Genomic DNA, 18,088 nt, shown 5'->3' with positions numbered 1-18,088 from the left:
CTGGAGATACACACTCAGCGATTCAGGAACAGCTTCTTCCCCTCTGCCATCAGGGAGGAGGTACAGGAGCCTGAAGACACACACTCAACGATTCAGGAACAGCTTCTTCCCCTCTGCCATCAGGGAGGAGGTACAGGAGCCTGAAGACACACACTCAGCGATTCAGGGACAGCTTCTTCCCCTCTGCCATCAGGGAGGAGGTACAGGAGCCTGAAGACACACACTCAACGATTCAGGAACGGCTTCTTCCCCTCTGCCATCAGGGAGGAGGTACAGGAGCCTGAAGACACACACTCAGCGATTCAGGAACAGCTTCTTCCCCTCTGCCATCAGGGAGGAGGTACAGGAGCCTGAAGACACACACTCCGTGATTCAGGAACAGCTTCTTCCCCTCTGCCATCAGGGAGGAGGTACAGGAGCCTGAAGACACACACTCGACGATTCAGGAACAGCTTCTTCCCCTCTGCCATCAGGGAGGAGGTACAGGAGCCTGAAGGCCCACACTCGACGATTCAGGAACAGCCTCTTCCCCTCTGCCATCAGGGAGGAGGTACAGGAGCCTGAAGACACACACTCAACGATTCAGGAACAGCTTCTTCCCCTCTGCCGTCAGGGAGGAGGTACAGGAGCCTGAAGACACACACTCAGCGATTCAGGAACAGCTTCTTCCCCTCTGCCATCAGGGAGGAGGTACAGGAGCCTGAAGACACACACTCAACGATTCAGGAACAGCTTCTTCCCCTCTGCCTTCAGGGAGGTGGTACAGGAGCCTGAAGACACACACTCAACGATTCAGGAACAGCTTCTTCCCCTCTGTCATCAGGGAGGAGGTACAGGAGCCTGAAGACACTCACTCAGTGATTCAGGAACAGCTTCTTCCCCTCTGCCATCAGGGAGGAGGTACAGGAGCCTGAAGACACACACTCAACGATTCAGGAACAGCTTCTTCCCCTCTGCCATCAGGGAGGAGGTACAGGAGCCTGAAGACACACACTCAACGATTCAGGAACAGCTTCTTCCCCTCTGCCTTCAGGGAGGAGGTACAGGAGCCTGAAGACACACACTCAACGATTCAGGAACAGCTTCTTCCCCTCTGCCATCAGAGAGGAGGTACAGGAGCCTGAAGACACTCACTCAGTGATTCAGGAACAGCTTCTTCCCCTCTGCCATCAGGGAGGAGGTACAGGAGCCTGAAGACACACACTCAACGATTCAGGAACAGCTTCTTCCCCTCTGCCATCAGGGAGGAGGTACAGGAGCCTGAAGACACACACTCAGCGATTCAGGGACAGCTTCTTCCCCTCTGCCATCAGGGAGGAGGTACAGGAGCCTGAAGACACACACTCAACGATTCAGGAACGGCTTCTTCCCCTCTGCCATCAGGGAGGAGGTACAGGAGCCTGAAGACACACACTCAGCGATTCAGGAACAGCTTCTTCCCCTCTGCCATCAGGGAGGAGGTACAGGAGCCTGAAGACACTCACTCAGTGATTCAGGAACAGCTTCTTCCCCTCTGCCATCAGGGAGGAGGTACAGGAGCCTGAAGACACACACTCAACGATTCAGGAACAGCTTCTTCCCCTCTGCCGTCAGGGAGGGGGTACAGGAGCCTGAAGACACACACTCAATGATTCAGGTACAGCTTCTTCCCCTCCGCCATCAGGGAGGAGGTACAGGAGCCTGGAGACACACACTCAGCGATTCAGGAACAGCTTCTTCCCCTCTGCCATCAGGGAGGAGGTACAGGAGCCTGGAGACACTCACTCAACGATTCAGGAACAGCTTCTTCCCCTCTGCCGTCACGGAGGGGGTACAGGAGCCTGAAGACACACACTCAACGATTCAGGAACAGCTTCTTCCCCTCCGCCATCAGGGAGGAGGTACAGGAGCCTGAAGATACACACTCAACGATTCAGGAACAGCTTCTTCCCCTCCGCCATCAGATTCCTAAACGGACATTGAACCCATGAACACCACCTCACTACTTTTTCACTTCTATTTTTGCACTAATTATTTAATTCAACTGTATAATTACATACACACGCGCTGTGATTCTATTTTGCATTGTCCGGCTGTCACAAAGACAAGTTTCATGACATCTGCCGCTGATATTCAACCCGACGTGACAGTAACAAACTGCTTTATCACTCAAATCTTCCTAAATCTCTTGATCAATTGCAAAGGGGGGGGGGGGGGAACCTTAAATCCTTTAAACTCCGTGAAAGGAGGGTGAGAACTACCCGCCCAGCAAACTTGCTTTTCTAAAGAAATTCACGCCTCTCAGTGCTGCCTGTGTCAAACAGGCAGCTAGTCCTGTGCCCCTCCACCAGGATGTCCATCATTGACCTTGCGAGCTGGTGTGGGGCGCTTCGGTCGAGGGTTACGGTGGCCAGAGTTGAGCCGTCTTACATGCCCGGATGTGGGCGGCCATCTTTGTCAGCGTCAGCACGCCCTGCCCCCGACCCGTGTGAGACATGGGGGCCGCCATCTTGCATGCCCGGATGTGGGCGGCCATCTTTGTTGGCGTCAGCACGCCCTGCCCCCGACCCGTGTGAGACATGGGGGCCGCCATCTTGCATGCCCGGATGTGGGCGGCCATCTTTGTCGGCGTCAGCACGCCCTGCCCCCGACCCGTGTGAGACATGGGGGCCGCCATCTTGCATGCCCGGATGTGGGCTGCCATCTTTGTCGGCGTCAGCACGCCCTGCCCCCGACCCGTGTGAGACATGGGGGCCGCCATCTTGCATGCCCGGATGTGGGCTGCCATCTTTGTCGGCGTCAGCACGCCCCGCCGGTGTTTACCGGGCACCAAGACGGCTCAACTCTGGCCACCATATCCCTCGACCGAAGCGCCCCACACCAGCTCGCTCGGTCAATGATGGACATCCTGGTGGAGGGGCACAGGACTAGCTGCCTGTTTGACATGAGCAGCACTGAGAGTTTTATTGACTGGAACAAACAGTGAGTGACCACCATACTACATCCTGGAGGCTGAGAGGCCGGACTCAGGCCTTGATCGCCTTTATACAGGGGTCTGTGGGAGGAGCCACAGGAGCAGTCAGCAGGGGGCGTGTCCAAACAGGTATATGTCGTTCACCACAACGCCATTTTAAGAATTACTTCCCTCGGGCAGCTAATCTGATCCACCATTCTGGTTAACCCACCGCAACTCCCCCCCCCTTCACTGGATGACTTAAAACCACTTTTTATAATGCTGCTTACGTTGTACTGTGCAAAAGTTAGGCACACATCTGGGGCGTCTAAGACTTTGACACGGTACTGCAGTTACCTTCTGTATTGCCCTGTACCACAACCACAAGAAAAACAAATTTCATGACGTGTGTGAGTGATGATAAACCTGATTCTGATATTGAATGACCTTTATTGTCATTATACACAGGTACAATGAAACTCTGTTTGGCTTCCTCTCAGGCAATCAAACAAGGCAGTAGATAAAGACAAGACAGTATTAGAAAAACAGTATTAAATAGATAAGTTGCAGCAGCACCAGAATATCACAGTGATGCACAAAGTGCTGTTGGTGCGAGTATTTGAGCCCTTGTGTGTGCTCACAGTTTCAGTCATTGTTCTGTGGGAGTGGTGCGATGGAGGCCACAGCTCTGGGGTAGAATCTGTCCCTCAGTCTATTTGTTCTGGCTTTTCGTGTCCTGAACCTTTCGCTGGATGGCAGCGGGTCAGACAGGGAGTGGCCGGGGTGCGTGGTGTCTCTGGCTATGCTGATGGCTTTCCTCCTGAGTCTGCCGGAGTAGACGGTGTCCAGTCCTGGGAGCTCCATCCTGACAATTCCCCGGGGCGCCGTCACCACGCGATGCGGGTCTCATCGCTCAGCGGCTGTGCAGCTGGCTCACCACACGGTGGCGCTGTCAGTCAGGATGGCTTCAGTTGTGCTTCTGTAGAAGTTAAGCAACGGCTTTTGTGGGGGTTTGGCCTGTTTCAGCTTTCTGAGGCAGAAGAGTCTTTGTTGTGTCTTTTTTACAAGCAGCGAGGTGTCGGTGGTCCATGTCAGCTACTTTGACAATGTAACTCCAAGGAACTTTAGGTGTTCCACACTTTCCACTACCTCTCCATGTATATGGAGGGGGTGTGCACTCTGTCCTTTAATCTCCTGAAGTCAACGATCATCTCTTTTGTTTTAGATGTGTTAAGAACCAGGTCGTTGTCCTTCATCCGTTAGATGATCCACTTTGAGCCTGTAGGCTGTTTCATCCTTGTCCGAGATCAGGCCAACCACTGTGGTATCGTCCGCAAATTTAATTCTGGAGTTGGAGGTGTAGATGGGGGTGCAGTCATGTGTGAAGAGTGTGTAGAGCATAGGGGTCTCTACTGTGGACTGAGAGTGGGGGGGGGGACAGGGAGAGGGAAAGCATGGTCAGGGAGATGAGAGGGAGACGTTCTCCAATGATCAATAAACCAATTGTCTGGAATCAACTTTGCCTGGTGTCTCAGGGCTGGGTAGGTCACCCCCACCCCCCGGCACTCCTCCTCTGCCCCCTGTCCCACACCCCTCCCACTGCACTCCACCCTCGCCACTCCCAATGTCCTTTGTTCCCGCCAGATATTCAATCTCCCTCTCCGCTCCACATTGACAAATTTAGTACTGTGCCCTAGATATATGTACATGCCTAAAACTTTTCATTTCATTTTCAATCTTTTTTTAATTAATTTTCCAACAGAGAAAAAGATACCTATCAGGGGAGAAGTTTTAGCAAACACATAATACAAACAAACGTAGTAACAACAAAAGAATATATACTGTCAAGGTCAATTAAATATAATATTAAGCTATTGTTTGTAGTATATAAACAAGAAAGCACAGCTCCTCTTGGCAAATCGTAAAGAGAAGAAAAAAGATTGGAAATGTTATTAATAAGGAGAGAAGAAACCCCGCTAGACTAACCTAAAACAAAAAAAAAGACTGGGCAGTCCATTTGAGGATAAAATTAGAAAAAAAGAGGAAAGAAAACATCCTTCCAGTCGTCGCCAAACCTTCACGGATAAGGAGGGACGAGAAAAAGGAAAGAAAAAAGTGTTTTTCTTAAAAAAAGAGAAAAAAAATTGAATCATATGAAAGTACTGAATAAAGGGTCGCCGAACTTGCTCAAAGTTAAAAGATGTGTCAAACGTCCGGCTTCTAATTTTCTCCAAGCTTAAACAGGACATAATGGAGGAGGGTCAGTTAAAAACAGTAGGTGGATTGGAATCTTTCCAGTATAACGAGATAGCTCTCCTAGCCAGGAAAGTTGAAAAGACTATCACATGAGCGGAAGCAGGAACTCTACCTGTTTCCTCTGGAATAATCCCAAAGATTGCCGTCAGTGAATTGGGTCGTAAATCCGCACCTATGACTTTTGATAATATTCTAAACACATCCCTCCAGAAATTATTCAACTTTACACAGGACCAAAACACATGAGTTAGATTAGCCACCTCGGTGTTGCATCTGTCACAGATGGGACTTATATTAGAAAATATATGCGCTAATTTATCTTTTGGCATATGGGCCCTGTGCACTATCTTAAACTGAATTAGGGAGTGCCATGCACAGATAGATGAATAGACAAGGTCTTAGTCCTATTGTTAAACATACTTTAAAAATTTGGTTTCAGTTTCGTAGATTTTTTGAATTAAGTAACTTTGTACTCTCCAGTAATATCCGTTCTAACTTTTTCTTTAAACCATCAACTCTGGGCAAGGCTTTTTTTACATGGAAAACTAAGAGAATAAAAACTTTTTTAGATGTGTGTTCAGAGGATTATTTAATGTATTTTTTGCAGTTAATGGATAAATATGATATATCTAGTGCACATTTTTTTTAGATATCTACAAGTTAGGAATTTTTTACGTGATTTTTTACCGAATTATCCCTTGGCTGATTCACCAAATTTGATTTATGCTATTTTTCAGCTTAAACCATTTCAAAAATGATTAACAGCTATTATATATAAACAGTTAATGAATGCACGTATGACGCCTAATGATAAGGTTAAATGTACTTGGGAAATAGAACTTCAACATTCATTTTCAGATGATCAATGGAGTAAAATTTATTATCTAGTTAATAGTTCATCTGTCTGTGCACGCCTAAGGCTCTTGCACAGGACTGAGTATTTATGCATTTAATTCCATGTCTGTACTTTACGTTACAACTTTATTTTGAATAATTTTGGTTGTTTGTAGGTGTTGAATGTTGGCGTTTGTGTTACTCGTTGTTCCCTGACCGACACCCGACAGCAAATTCCTAATTCGTGTAAATGTAATAGGCAGCAAAGTTGACCCTGGCAACGGCGGACAAGCATCCCCACGCGCGTTTAACTCGTCGCATTGGTAAACGGGGTTCGTAGCAAGGCGACGTGGCGACGGGAGCGATGGAACTCGGCTGGTCAGGCAGCCTCTGTGGAACAGGATAAACGGGCGACGTTTCGGGCCGAGACCCTTTTACCCCTTCTCACCCTCCCCACCCCCCCCCCCAACGGGTCCCCTCCTCCTTCCCCCCTTACACCCATGGTCCACTCTCCACTCCAATCAGATCCCTTCCTCTCCTATCCCATCCTCCATCACCAGACACCCCCACCACCCAGGCCGTGCTTTCCCCTCGCTGCTGCCATCAGGTAGGTAAAGGAGCCTCAGGACTCGCACCACCAGGTTCAGGAACAGTTACTACCCCTCCACCATCAGATAGAAGGTACAGGAGCCTCAGGACTCACACACCCAGGTTCAGGAACAGTTATCACCCCTCAACCATCAGGTAGAAGGTACAGGAGCCTCAGGACTCACACCACCAGGTTCAGGAACAGTTACTACCCCTCAACCATCAGGTAGAAGGTACAGGAGCCTCAGGATCCACACCACCAGGTTCAGGAACAGTTACTACCCCTCCACCATCAGGTAGAAGGTACAGGAGCCTCAGGATCCACACCACCAGGTTCAGGAACAGTTACTACCCCTCCACCATTAGGTAGAAGGTACAGGAGCCTCAGGATCCACACCACCAGGTTCAGGAACAGTTACTACCCCTCCACCATCAGGTAGAAGGTACAGGAGCATCAGGATCCACACCACCAGGTTCAGGAACAGTTACTCCCCCTCAGCCATCAGGTAGAAGGTACAGGAGCCTCAGGACTCACACCACCAGGTTCAGGAATAGTTATCACCCCTCAACCATCAGGTAGAAGGTACAGGAGCCTCAGGACTCACACCATCAGGTTCAGGAACAGTTACTACCCCTCAGCCATCAGGTAGAAGGTACAGGAGCCTCAGGACACACCACCAGGTTCAGGAACAGTTACTACCCCTCAACCATCAGGAAGGAGGTAAAGGAGCCTCAGGACTCAAACCACCAGGTTCAGGGACAGTTACTACCCCTCCACCATCAGGTAGAAGGTACAGGAGCCTCAGGATCCACACCACCAGGTTCAGGAACAGTTACCACCCCTCAACCATCAGGTAGAAGGTACAGGAGCCTCAGGACTCACACCACCAGGTTCAGGAACAGTTACCACCCCTCAGCCATCAGGTAGAAGGTACAGGAGCCTCAGAACTCACACCACCAGGTTCAGGAACAGTTACTTCCCCTCAACCATCAGGAAGGAAGTAAAGGAGCCTCAGGACTCAAACCACCAGGTTCAGGGACAGTTACTACCCCTCCACCATCAGGTAGAAGGAACAGGAGCCTCAGGATCCACACCATCAGGTTCAGGAACAGTTACTACCACTCAACCATCAGGTAGAATGTACAGGAGCCTCAAGACTCATACCACCAGGTTCAGGAACAATTACTACCCCTCAACCATCAGGTAGAAGGTACAGGAGCCTCAGGACTCGCACCACCAGGCTCAGGAACAGTTACTACCCCTCAACCATCAGGAAGGAGGTAAAGGAGCCTCAGGACTCGCACCACCAGGTTCAGGAACAGTTACTACCCCTCAACCATCAGGAAGGAGGTACAGGAGCCTCAGGACTCAAACCACCAGGTTCAGGAACAGTTACCACCCCTCAACCATCACGTAGATGGTACAGGAGCCTCAGGACTCAAACCACCAGGTTCAGGAACAGTTACTACCCCTCAACCATCAGGAAGGAGGTACAGGAGCCTCAGGACTCAAACCACCAGGTTCAGGAACAGTTACCACCCCTCAACCATCACGTAGATGGTACAGGAGCCTCAGGACTCACACCATCAGGTTCAGGAACAGTTACTACCCCTCAGCCATCAGGAAGGAGGTAAAGGAGCCTCAGGACTCAAACCACCAGGTTCAGGGACAGTTATTACCCCTCAACCATCAGGTAGAAGGTACAGGAGCCTCAGGACTCACACCACCAGGTTCAGGAACAATTACTACCCCTCAACCATCAGGAAGGAGGTAAAGGAGCCTCAGGACTCACACCACCAGGTTCAGGAACAATTACTACCCCTCAACCATCAGGAAGGAGGTACAGAAGCCTCAGGACCCACACCACCAGGTTCAGGAACAATTACTACCCCTCAACCATCAGGTAGAAGTTACAGGAGCCTCAGGACTCGCACCACCAGGTTCAGGAACAATTACTACCCCTCAACCATCAGGAAGGAGGTACAGAAGCCTCAGGACCCACACCACCAGGTTCAGGAACAATTACTACCCCTCAACCATCAGGTAGAAGGTACAGGAGCCTCAGGACTCGCACCACCAGGCTCAGGAACAGTTACTACCCCTCCACCATCAGGAAGGAGGTACAGAAGCCTCAGGACCCGCACCACCAGGTTCAGGAACAATTACTACCCCTCAACCATCAGGAAGGAGGTACAGGAGCCTCAGGACTCGCACCACCAGGTTCAGGAACAATTACTACCCCTCAACCATCAGGAAGGAGGTACAGGAGCCTCAGGACTCACACCACCAGGTTCAGGAACAATTACTACCCCTTAGCCATCAGGAAGGAGGTACAGGAGCCTCAGGACCCACACCACCAGGTTCAGGAACAATTACTACCCCTTAGCCATCAGGAAGGAGGTACAGGAGCCTCAGGACTCGCACCACCAGGTTTAGGAACAGTTACTACCCCTCAGCCATCAGGCTCCTGAATAATAGGGGATAACTTCACCCATTCTATATCTGGTTTTGTCACATTAAGGGTTCCTTATCCCGTTATCTCATGCCCTCGTTACTCCTCACCGTTTATTTATATTTGTATGGTTTGTTGTCCGTGAACCCTGTTTACAGCTACCATTCTCTAGATTTACCGAATACACCCGCAGGAGAAAGAATCTCCGGGTGGTGCGAGGTGACGCGTACCTGCTCTGATAATAAACTCTACCTGCTCACTCACCTATCACCTTCCACCCCCCCACCTCCACTTTCCCCCCCAATTCTGGCATCTCGCCCCTCCCTTCATCAGCCCTGATGAAGGGTCTCAGCCTGAAACGGCGACTGTATCTTCCCCCCCCCCCACAGAGGCTGCCCGACGTGCTGAGACACCCCCCCCCCCCCCGGCAGCTTGCGAGTGTGTTGCTTTGAATTTCCTGCATCGGCAGATGTAGCTCCAGTGCTTTATTCAGCTCCTTTCCCCTTGGCTCTTTCCCAGGGCTGGAGCAGTAAGGGGACACAGGTTTGAGGTGCTGGGGAGTGGGTACAAGGGGGGATGTCAGGGGTAAGTTTGTTACTCAGAGAGTGGTGAGTGTGTGGAATGGGCTGTCGGTGACGGTGGTGGAGGCGAATACGATAGGGTCTTTTAAGAGACGCTTTGGTACGTAGAGCTTAGAAAAATAGAGGACTGTGGACTAGGGAAATTCTAGGCAGTTTCCAGAGTAGGTTACATGGTCGGCACAACATTGTGGGCCGAAGGGCCTGTAATGTGCTAGAAACATAGAAATATGGAAAACCTACAGCACAATACGGGCCCTTCGGCCCACAAAGCTGTGCTGAACATGTCCCTACCTTAGAAGTTCACGAGGGTTACCCATAGCCCTCTATTTTTCTGAGCTCCATGTACCTGTCCAGGGGTCTCTTAAAAGACCCCATTGTATCTGCCTCCACCACCATCTCCGGCAGCCCATTCCACGCACTCACCACTCTCTGTGTAAAAAAACTTAACCCTGACATCTCCTCTGTACCTTCTCCCCAGCACCTTAAACCCATGCCCTCTCGCGCTAGCCATTGCAGCCCTGGGAAAAAGCCTCTGACTATCCACACAATCAATGCCTCTCATCGTCTTGTACACCTCTATCAGATCACCCCTCATCCTCCGTCGCTCCAAGGAGAAAAGGCCGAGTTCACTCAACCTATTCTCACCAGGCATGCTCCCCAATCCAGGCAACATCCTTGTAAATCTCCTCTGCGCCCTTTCTATGGCTTCCACATCCTTCCTGTAGTGAGAACTGAGCACAGTACTCCAAGTGGGGTCTATATAGCTGCAACATTACCTCTCGGCTCATAAACTCAGTCCAATGATTGATGAAGGCCAATACACCATATGCCTTCTTAACCACAGATTCAACAGCTTTGAGCATCCTATGGACTCAGACCCCAAGATCCCTCTGATCCTCCACACTGCCAAGAGTCTTACCATTAATACTATATTCTGCCATCATATTTGACCTACCAAAATGAACCACCTCACACTTATCTGGGTTGAACTCCATCTGCCACTTCTCAGCCCAGTTTTGCATCCTATCGATGTCTCTCTGTAACCTCTGACAGCCCTCCACACTATCCACAACACCCCCAACCTTTGTGTCATCAGCAAACTTACTAACGCATCCCTCCACTTCCTCATCCAGGTCATTTATAAAAATCACAAAGAGAACGGGTCCCAGAACAGATCCCTGAGGCACCCCACTGATCACCGACCTCCATGCAGAATATGACCCGTCTACAACCACTCTTTGCCTCCTGTGGGCAAGCCAGTTCTGGATGCACAAAGCAATGTCTCCTTGGATCCCATGCCTCCTTACTTTCTCAATAAGCCTTGCATGGGGTATCTTGTCAAATGCCTTGCTGAAATCCATATACACTACATCTACTGCTCTACCATCATCAACGTGTTTAGTCACATCCTCAAAAAATTCAATCAGGCACGTAAGGCACAACCTGTCTTTGACAAAGCCATGCTGACTACTCCTAATGATATGCCTCTCCAAATGTTCATAAATTCTGCCTCTCAGGATCTTCTCCATCAACTTACCAACTACTGAAGTAAGACTCACTGGTCTATAATTTCCTGGGCTATCTCTACTCCCTTTCTTGAATAAAGGAACAACATCAGCAACCCTCCAATCCTCCGGGACCTCTCATTGATGATGCAAAGATCATCAGCAGAGGCTCAACAATCTCCTCCCTCACCTCCCACAGTAGCCTGGGGTACATCTCACCCCGTCCCGGTAACTTATCCAACTTGATGCTTTCCAAAGCTCCAGCACACCCTCTTTCTTAATATCTACATGCTCAAGCTTTTCAGTCCACTGCAAGTCATCACTACAATCACCAAGATCATTTCCATAGTGAATACTGAAACAAAGTACTCATTAAGTACCTCTGCTCTCTGCTCCCATTCCTTACACACTTTTCCACTGTCACATTTGATTGGTCCTATCCTGTTTCTCTTCACATACTTGTAGAATACCTTGCGGTTTTCTTTAACCCTGCCTGCCAAGACCTTCTCAAGGCCCCTTCTGGCTCTCCTAATTTCTTTCTTAAGCTCCTTCCTGCTAGCCTTAGAATATTCTAGATCTCTATCATTACTTAGTATTTTGAACCTTTCGTAAGCTTTTCTTCTTGACTAGATTTACAACAGACTTTGTACACCATGGTTCCTGTACCCTGTCTCATTGGAATGTCCCTATGCAGAACCCCACGCAAATATCCCCTGAACATTTGCCACATTTCTTCCATAGTTTCCCTGAGAACATCTGTTTCCAATTTATGCTTCCAAGTTCCTGCCTGATCACCTCATATTTCCCCTTACTCCAGATAAACATTTCCCTAACTTATCTGTTCCTATCCCTCTCCAACGCTGTGGTAAAGAAGATAGAATTGTGATCACTATCTCCAAAATGCTCTCTCATTGAGAGATCTGACACCTGATCAGGTTCATTTCCCAATACCAGATCAAGTACAGCCTCTCCTCTTGTAGGCTTATGTACATATTGTGTCAAGAAACCTTCCTGAACACACCTAACAAACCCCACCTCATCTAAACCCCTTGCTCTAGGGAGATGCCAATCAATATTGGGAAATTAAAATCTTCCACCACGACAACACTGTTATTATTACACCTTTCTGCTTCTTGATGTCCCTGTTTCTATCAGGTGGTCTATAAAAAATACCCAGTAGAGTTATTGACCCCTTCCTATTCCTATCTTCCACCCACAGAGACTCCGTAGACAATCCCTCCATGACTTCCTCCTTTTCTGCAGCCGTGACACTATCTCTGATCAACAATGCCACGCCCCCACCTCTTTTGCCTCCCTCCCTGTCCTGCCTGAAACATCTAAAGCCTGGCACTCGAAGTAGCCATTCCTGACCCTGAGCCATCCAAACCTCTGTAATGGCCACATCATCACAGCTCCAAGTACTGATCCACACTCTAAGCTCATCCGCTTTATTCATAATATTCCTCGCATTAAAATAGACACACGTCAAACCATCGGTCTGAGCGCGTCCCTTCTCTATCATCCGCCTATCCCCCCTTTCGCACTGTCTACAAGCTTTCTCTATTTGTGAGCCAACTGCCCCTTCCTCCATCTCTTCTGTTCAGTTCCCACCCCCCAGCAATCCTAGTTTAAACTCTCCCCAGTAGTCTTAGCAAACCTCCCCGCCAGGATATTGGTCCCCTTGGGATTCAAGTGCAACCCATCCTTTTAGAACAGGTCACGCCTGCCCCAAAAGAGGTCCCAATGATCCAGAAATCTGAATCCCTGCCCCCTGCTCCAATCCCTCAGCCACGCATTTATCCTCGACCTCATTCTATTCCTATACTCACTGTCATGTGGCACAGGCAGTAATCCAGAGATTACTACCTTTGACGTCCTGCTTTTCAACTTCCTTCCTAAATCCCTGTAGTCTTTTTACCAATATGTACCACGATCTCCGGCTGTTCTCCCTCCCACCGCAGGATATCGTGGACGAGATCCGAAACATCCCGGACCCTGGCACCTGGGAGGCAAACTACCATCTGAGTTTCTTTCCTGCGTCCACAGAATCACCTGTCTGACCCCCTGACTATAGAGTCCCCTATCACTACTGCTTTCCTCTTCCTTTCCCTACCCTTCTGAGCCACAGGGCCAGACTCTGTACCAGAGGCACGGCCACTGTTGCTTCCCCCAGGTAGGCTGTCCTCCCCAACAGTACTCAAACAGGAATACTTATTGTCAAGGGGGGCAGCCACAGGGGTACTCTCTAGCCTCTGACTCCTGCCCTTCCCTCTGCTGACTCTTACCCACTCGTCTGTCTCCCCAGGTCCCGGTGTGACCACCGACCTACAACTCCTCTCCGTCACCTCCTCACTCTCCCTGACCAGGCGAAGGTCATCGAGCTGCAGCTCCAGTTCCCTAACCCGGTCCCTCAGGAGCTCGACGCACCGGGTGCAGATGTGGCCGTCCGGGAGGCTGGGAGTCTCTCCGACATCCCACATCTGACACCGAGCACAGAACACCACACGTACCTCCTGTCTGTAGTCTACACCTGCCCTGCCTCGACCCGTTATCGCCGAAGCCCCGTTGAGCCAAAGCCTTCCCACTTCACCTCCCCGGAGATTTCTATCTTACCTCGCGGTACTGATGTGTTGTAATGATTTGTGCGCTCCACATGCAATATGACCAGAGAGAAAGTTTTCTGAAGTTAGTGGGGGGGGTTCGGTGCTGACTCTCGAAGGCTGTAAGGTGCCCAGGTGGAAGATGAGGCGCTGTTCCGTGGGCGCAGGGCAGACAGGGTCTGGGAGGGGCAACTGGAGACTCGGCTCAGAGCTGCAGTTAATGGCTCGGCCTGCAGGGGTCAGCGATGCTCCACCAATGCTGGAGATCCGGGGCAACACAGACAAAATGCCGGAGGAACTCGGCAGGTCGGGCAGCATCTGCGGAAAAGAGTGAACAGTCAGCGTCTCGGGCCGAGACCCTTCAGCGGGACCGGATGCTGAGGCAGATTTGAACGGTGAGGGGAGGGAGCACAAGGTGATGGGTGAAACCTGGAGGGGGTGGGATGAAGTAACGAACTGGGAGGTCGATTGGTGACAGGGCTGGAGATGGGGGGAGTCTGATAGGAGTGGGCAGAAAAGACAAGGGGGGAGGAGAACCAGAGGGAGGCAATGGGCAGGCCAGAAGATAAGGTGGGAGATGGAAAAGGTGGAAATGGTGAGGGGAGGCATCACTGGAAGTTTGAGAAATCAATGTTCATGCCATCAGGTTGGAGGCTACCCAGACGGAGTATGAGGTGCTGTTCCTCCATCCTGATTGTGGCCTCCTCACAACAGTGGAGGAGGCCATGGATGGACATATCGGAATGGGAAGTGGAATTAAAATGGGTGACCGCTGGGAGATCCCGTTTCTCCTGTGGAACTCGGCGAAGCGGGCTCCCGATCTCCGTCGGGTCTCACCGATGTACGGGAAGCCACACCGGGAGCACCGGACGCAGTATACCACACCAGCCGACTCACGGGTGAAGTGTCGCCTCAGCCGGAAGGACTGTCTGGGGCCCTGGATGGTGGTGAGGGAGGAGGCATAGGGGCAGGAGTAACATTTGTTCCAGTTGCAAGGAGAGTTGCCGGGAGGGAGCTCGGTGGGGAGGGACGAATGGACAAGGGAGTTGAGTACACCTCCTCCCTCACTACCATTCGGGGCCTCAAACAGTTGCAGGAGCAACTTGTATTCCATCTGGGTAGCCTCCAACGTGGTGCCATGAACATTGACTTCTCCCACATTCTGGTTATGGACACACCCCACACCTCACCTCCTTCCCTGCCCATCACCTCCCCCTGGTGCTCCTCCCCCTTTTCTTTCTTCCATGAGGCCTTCTGCCCTCTCCGATCAGACTCCCCATCCCCCAGCCCTGTGTCTCTTCCACCAATCCACGTCCTAGTTCTGTACTTCAACCCCGCCCCCGCCCAGTTTCACCCGTCACCCAGTGTTTCTCCAGTCACCCGGTGTTCCTCCCGTCACCCGGTGTTTCACCCGTCACCCGGTGTTTCACCCGTCACCCGGTGTTTCTCCAGTCACCCTGTGTTCCTCCAGTCACCCGGTGTTTCTCCCGTCACCCGGTGTTTCTCCAGTCACCCGGTGTTCCACCCGTCACCCGGTGTTCCACCCGTCACCCGGTGTTTCTCCCGTCACCCGGTGTTTCTCCAGTCACCCGGTGTTCCACCCGTCACCCGGTGTTCCACCCGTCACCCGGTGTTCCACCCGTCACCCGGTGTTCCACCCGTCACCCGGCGTTTCTCCCGTCACCCGGTGTTTCTCCAGTCACCCGGTGTTTCTCCTGTCACCCGGTGTTTCTCCAGTCACCCGGTGTTCCACCCGTCACCCGGTGTTTCTCCCGTCACCCGGTGTTCCTCCCGTCACCCGGTGTTTCTCCCGTCACCCGGTGTTTCTCCCGTCACCCGGTGTTTCTCCCGTCACCCGGTGTTTCACCCGTCACCCGGTGTTTCTCCCTTTCAGCTCAGACTCCTCACCCTCTTTCTCTCCAGTCCTGCTGAAGGTTCTCAGCCCGAAACATCCACCGTTTACTCTTTTCCATCCACGCTGCCTGACCTGCTGACTTCCTGTGGTGTTTTGTGAGAACGGCTCCGGATTCACCCCATCCTAGCTTCACAGCACATCGTTATATGTTGACGAACAAAGGTAAACGATTTCTGCAGTTACAATGCCTCGTAATGTTGCCTTGGATTTGCGTGTACAGTGTAGTTTTCTCCAATTCCCAGACCACCCCACCAACACTCGTCCAAGTGACTGTTAATTACTCTCGTCTTGGAGCCCTAATCACGCAATAGAGCGTTGAGTGTTACAGAGTAGCACAGACCCAGAAAGAGGGCTTTCGGCCCACCCAGTCCGTGTCTACCCCCACCCACCTGCATCGCCCTACTGTCCGTGTACCGATCCAAACCTCTCTTCAGCATTGAAATCGAGCTCCCGTGCACCACTGGAGCTGGCGGCTCGTTCCTCACCCCCCCCCCCCCATCTGAGTGAAGCAGCTCCCCCTCCTGTTCCCCTAACCTCTCACCTTTCACCTGAAATCAGTGGAAAACCCTGCTTGCATTTACCCTCATGGTTTTGTATACCTCTACCAAGTCTCCCCTCGATCTTCTATGTTCTGAGGGACAAAGTCCTGACCTATTTGATCTTCCCCTTTAACTCGGGCCCTCCACACCCGGCTAGGTCAAAGTAAAATTTCTCAGGATCCTTTCAACCTCACTTACTGTAGGTCGGTGACCAAATCTGCCCCCAATACTCCAAACTAGGCCTCGCCAACATCTTGTACAACTTCAACGCAACATCCCATCTCCCGTCCTCAGTACTTTGATTTATGAAGCCCAATGTGCCAAATGCTTTCTTTACGACCCCATCTACCCGTGACTCCACTCTCAATGAATTATGGACCTGTATCCCCAGATCCCTTCGTTCTTATCGTGTGAGGCCGACCCTGGCTGGTCCTACTGAAGTGCTCATCTCCATGCTCGTCTGCATTAAATCCCATCTGCCATTTTCCAGCTGGTGCAGATCCCTCCGCGAGCTCTCGCAGTCTCCCTCGCTGTCCGCTACACCTCCCCCCCCCCCCCCCAATCCTGGTGTCATCCACAAACTTGCCGATCCAGTTAACCACATTATCATCCAGACCGTTGATGGAGACGACAAACCACAACGGGCCCAGCACCGATCCCTGCGGCACTCCGCTAGTCACAGGCCTCCAGTCAGAGGGGCAACCCTCTCCTACCACTCTCCGGCTTCTCCCACAGAGCCAGTGTCTCATCCGATTTACTACCCCACCCTGAATGCCGAGCGGCTGAACCTTCTCGACCAACCTCCCATGCGGGACCTTGTCAGAGGCCTTGCTGACGTCCATGTAGACAACATCCACTGCCTTGTCTTCATCCACTCTCCTGGTAACTTCCTCAAAATGCCTCTGTAAGATTGGATAGTCGGGTCTTACCACGCACAAAGCCACACTGACTCTCCTTAATCAGTCCGTCTATCCAAGTGCTCTGGTATCCGCTCCCTTGGAATACCTTCCAGTAACTTTCCCACGACTGACGTCAGGCTCACCAGCCTCCGGCGCCTCGCTCTGGCTAAGGATGATTTAAGGATCTCTGCTCGGGCCCCGTAATTGCTGCACTGGCCTCCCGCAGGGTCCGAGGAAACACTTCGTCGGGCCCCGGGGATTGAACCACCCTAATTTGCCTCAAGACAGGAAATGCCTCCTGTCCCGGGTCCGTGACCTCGACGCTGCTTTGCCTCACTCCCGTGGTCTCAGCGTCCCTCTCCTGAGAAAGTACCGACGAATGTGGATCCGTTTGATGTCTCCCCCGTCTCTCTCTCGCCTCGACACCTGGATTACCATTCTGGTCCTCCATCTGCCCCTCGCAATCCTTTCACTCCTAACACGTCTGTAGAATCTCTCAAGATTCTACTTCACCTCGTCTGCTGGGGCAACCTCACACCTTCTTTTACCCCCTCCCCCCCCCCCCGATTTCTTCCTTGAGCGCTCTCTTGCATTTCTTATCCCCCCCCCCCCCCCGCATACTCGCCTCATTTGTTCCTACCTGCCCGCACCTGCAATGCACCTTTTTTCCCTTAACCAGGCTCTCGGTGTCTCTTGGAAACCAAGGTTCCCTACACTCGTGATCTTCACCTTTCAGTCTGATGAGCACAAAACAAACTTCCTCCTCTCAAAATCTGACTTCCGAAGGCCTTCCGAGTGCACCTCTGTCAGAGAACAGCCCATCCCAGTCCGGCACTTTCCAGAATCGGCCCTTCTCCAACTCGGAACCTCAGCCCACAGAACCAGACCTACCTTCTTGCAAATTCACTTTGAAACTAATGGCATTGTGGTCACCGAATGCAAAGTGCCCTTCCCACCAAGCACCACCTGCCCTGTCTCGTTCCCTA

This window comes from Hypanus sabinus, chromosome 31 (assembly GCF_030144855.1).
Source record: "Hypanus sabinus isolate sHypSab1 chromosome 31, sHypSab1.hap1, whole genome shotgun sequence".
Lineage (NCBI taxonomy): Eukaryota > Metazoa > Chordata > Chondrichthyes > Myliobatiformes > Dasyatidae > Hypanus > Hypanus sabinus.
The sequence above is the reverse complement of the archived record's forward strand: the minus strand, read 5'-3'. Positions refer to the sequence as shown.